The sequence below is a fragment of the Pteropus alecto genome, unplaced genomic scaffold, assembly GCF_000325575.1.
Source record: "Pteropus alecto unplaced genomic scaffold, ASM32557v1 scaffold106, whole genome shotgun sequence".
Taxonomy (NCBI): Eukaryota; Metazoa; Chordata; class Mammalia; order Chiroptera; family Pteropodidae; genus Pteropus; species Pteropus alecto.
Window position 1 is genome coordinate 1,922,931 of NW_006442103.1, and position 4,235 is coordinate 1,927,165.

Consider the following 4,235-nt stretch of genomic DNA (forward strand, 5'->3'; position numbering starts at 1 on the left):
GTGACTACCTTTACTTGATGATTAATTGTGGCCAAGTTGTCAAGCTCATTACTCTGAATGTCATTTTCCACCAGGGATATCATAGATGTGTAGTTTTTAATCCTTTCAAAGAAAGTTCACATCTTCTACCTCATTTGATTGTCAATGAGGCTATGACACCTCTTTATAGTCCAATAGTATATAAACATTGTGGGAAATTGCACTGAATATATCCCCATCTCCAGCTTCCTTTTTAAAAAAATTCTTATTTATGCCTACAGCACCTGGTCTTCCTAGGTGGTCTCCCATCCAAGTACTAACCAGGCTCAACCCTGCTTAGCTTCTGAGATTGGACATCGGGCTTGTTCAGGGTGGCATGGCCATAGACCATGGATGGTGGCTCCACTGGGGTATGAACCCAGGACCTTCTGTGTGTAAAGCAGATGTGCTAACCGCTATACTATGGAACCACATCCTACGTCCTTGTATTAAAAGTCATTGATTTGAACTTATGTTCTTGTCATATACACCAAGTACACCAGCAACTAAAGTTCTGTTAACAATTACTCCAGGTTTTAATGTACATTTCTATAATAATTTTCTTATTGATAAGAAGGGAGCAGATTTAACTTCAGATGGACACTCTAAGAAAGGAAGAATAAAATAACTTTATGTTTGTTAATGTACCTTAATGTGACTTCCCATATAGAGAAGCCAATTGTGACATTAGGAGATTTTAGGAAATCCCTTCAGTTCTCCAAAGTTTGGGGATCTATAAAGTATGTAAATTTTGAAAGCTATGAAGTATATAAGTAAGATGAACATGATAACTAAGCCATTCCATTTTTATTTCTTTTTTTTGAATATTTAATTCACCATCTTATAAAATATTTTTAAACACAGGTCTAAATTTAACACATGTGAGAATTGATGTAGAAAATGGTGGCACCATTTGACTTCATAAAGAATAATTTTAAATTATCAAGTAATTTATGCAATGTCTCCTAGGTATCTACTACTATTATATAGGTACTATGAAAATTATACAAGAAATAAAAATTGTGGTCTTCACACCAAAATGTATCTTATTGAGATGTAATGTGTGTACATAATGCAGATGACCTGTGGCTATAGGTCCTAAAGGTGTTAAAATTAGTGGTAAAAACCACTAGTTGGTAAGGAATAGGGCCTGAGATTCTGAATTTGTAACAAGTTCTCAGGTCAAATAAAGCTGGACAGTGAGCCACACTTTGATTTGGAAAGATATTGGTCAGCATTACTCAATAGAAATGTAATTTGAACTAGAAATGTGAGCCACATATGTAATTTTAAATTTTCTAGTGGTCATATAAAGAAGTAAAAAAAAAAAATAGGTGAAATGAATTTTAGTGCTATTTTGATTTAATCTAATGTATTAAAAAGTATCCTTTCTACAAGCAATAAAAATTATCGCTATATTTTACATTCATTTTTCACTTTAAGTTTTTAAAATCTAGTGTATGTATTACACCTACAGAGCATCTCAATTCAAACTAACCACATTTCAAGTGTTCAATAGCCACATATGGCTGATGGCTATGGACTGGAGACAACAGATGTAGATAATATGTGCCACGAGGTTGCAGGCAAGAAAAGGAAAATCAATGACCAGAGAGGAAGAAATGGCAAGAAGCTTGACATTTAAGGCTAGATACCAAGCTGGTGGGATTTAAAGTAGAACGACTTCACATGAGAGCATCTGATGGATTTAGCTTATTCAGAAGTTTAGAGATACCCGAATATTAAAGTTTTGAAGGGAAGTAAACGTGATTTTTGTTTTAGGCCAAACAGTACTAGGATGAGTTCTCACCTTACTTCTGCCTTGAACCACGGACAAGGCGTTATAAAACAGTGGTGTCCAATTTGTTGCTGTATGAGGAATGGAAACAATTTATGATGTTGACCTTTAATATGCAAATGGGAGGTCACCCAGTTAAGCATCAAAATAGAACCAATCAATGCCCAAAAGATGTTACTGAGGTCTTCCTGGTATTGCCTGTAGCTATTTAGGTCTCTACCAGCTCTGTCAAATTCCTTTGCCACTTTTAGAGTATTTGTTTTTAGAAAAGAATTTGTCAGAAAGAATAATTGATGGCTCCAGGGCTCTGTGGTTATCCATGAAGGTGATATCATTTAAACTGAGGGTTCTTGTGAGAATAAGAAGTCATAAGTATATAAGGAATACGGAACCAAAGAGCAATTAACGCTAGGACTGTGATAGTTCTTATCAGTATCATTATCATTCTGTTCCATCCTTTAAACTCTACTTCTATTAAAGCGCACATTGCCAGAGTGTGAGGTATATATATTCAAAGGTACACTCACTATGGCAGCCTTACCTGAACCAGGCAAAGCTTTCTCCTATTCTTTCACTCTCATTTACTAAGTCACTGAAAATTGAATCCTGTATTTTGATTACTTGACATCTATGAAGATTCTTAACATGGTTAGTTCTTCCTCTCCCAGAAGTCATTTCTGGGCTCCCTAATGCCCAAGCTGATTCACTAACAGATATCCCAGCAGGGTTTATCATTACAGGGACAATCACTTTGAGACTAACATGGTTTTAATGACAGTTTTTGATTTATGGTCACAAGTTTCTCACTGACTGTTGATTGCTCCTAGGAATGTATTTCTAAGGGGAAGAGTCATTGAAGTTCTGCATAGAATATTTGTGGCCCTCTCTTATTAAAGAATACTAAGTCTTTACAGCTACAGTGATGTTTGAGGCAGCTTAATGAGTTTCTTCCTTTCACAACTCAAAACCTGAATGAGTTTCTAGTCTGCCTGTATCCTCACCATCTGTAGCGGGTGTACGCTGTTTTCAGAGCTGAGGCTCTTACCTCTCCAGTTTATGTTCAGAGTGACTGACTGTTAGCATTGTTATGAGTCATTGAAGAGAAATTTAAGTTACCTATTAAATCAGAGAACTATTTAGGGGAAAATAGGAATTTCATACCTCATTGAAGAGCTGACTTACAAAAGCATCACTTATGTTTACTCCATTGAACTGCTTTAGGAAATGGCACTAGGACACCAGAATTGGGCAATTCACGCCTTTCTCACAGGACAAATTCTTTTCCTTAGCATTGTTTCTATACTTTCAAACAAGCAACTAAATGTCAATTGCTGTCACAATCTCTGTGGAATGTTTTAATTAACCCTTTCATTGGAAAATGACCAGCTCTTTCACCCACCTTCCCAAGAAGTATCTCTCTAATAGGTGATGAAATTGGCCTTTTTGTTCACTGAGCTGTCAGAGGAGCCTGCTCTGCACGGAGCAGGGCTAACTCCATCATTTGCAGACTACGATCTGTCATACTCTTTATTTTTCTTAAGGAGCTTGCCCACCTGCCTCCTGCTTTCCTGTGGCACACCTTCCCCTCTTTATTTTATGACTTTCTAGGCTAATAGTCTCAATTTTTTATGAATTTCATAAATCATAGTGATGATAAATAGTTGAGTAGGAAGTTCCTCTTAGCTAACAGTGAAGGTATTTTGTGTGAAGAAATGTATATGTTTTCTGTTTACTTATTTCCCTTTTAGATTGTATGTTTAAAATTCTCAGAAACAATATGGTTGAGGGCAGTTTTGAATGAAGAAGACAAGAAGAACATCATAATTATTACTCAATTATGTACAACTCTGCTAGATACTCTAGGGGATGTAAAAGGACTATAAGGTATAGACCTGGTTTTCGGGAGTGATGAGACAGGTGAACAATTTTGAGAACTTTACTGTCTGCAGAGAACTGTGAAAGATATGAAGAAGTAAACCACAAAAATATAGAGAATGTTTAAAATTAAAATAATAAACTATATGTGACTACATGTTAAATAAATGGTACCGATGATTAGAATTTGGTTATTTATGGTGAGGAGAAAACATTGTATGATGAAATAGAACCCAAGAGGGTATACCTGGAATAATCTTTCTAAAATGCCATACTGAAACTGATCTCAGTTTCTTGAATGTTCTGCTTTGTATGCCTCGGAGTTTTTTCTTATGCTTTCCTTTTTCCCTGGGCATTGCAAAATTTTCTCTTGCCTTGTTAATTCTTACTAATTCTCAGAGCATTCCTGAGAGAAACTAAAAAGGATTTCAGGAAATTGAGGATAAGAACATTTAACTTTCTAACTTAAGATCACATAGTTGGCCAAATGTGAAGCTAGAATTTAAAGCCAGGTCTGTTTAGCCTTAAAGGTTTGTTTAGGGAA

At 35.7% G+C, this 4,235-nt stretch overlaps 1 pseudogene; it reads right to left on the reverse strand.

Annotated features, from left to right (window-relative positions):
* Nucleotides 1–251: 251 nt before the first annotated feature.
* On the reverse strand, nucleotides 252–367 carry LOC112469108 (annotated as a pseudogene).
* Between the last annotated feature and the right edge of the window lie 3,868 nt (nucleotides 368–4,235).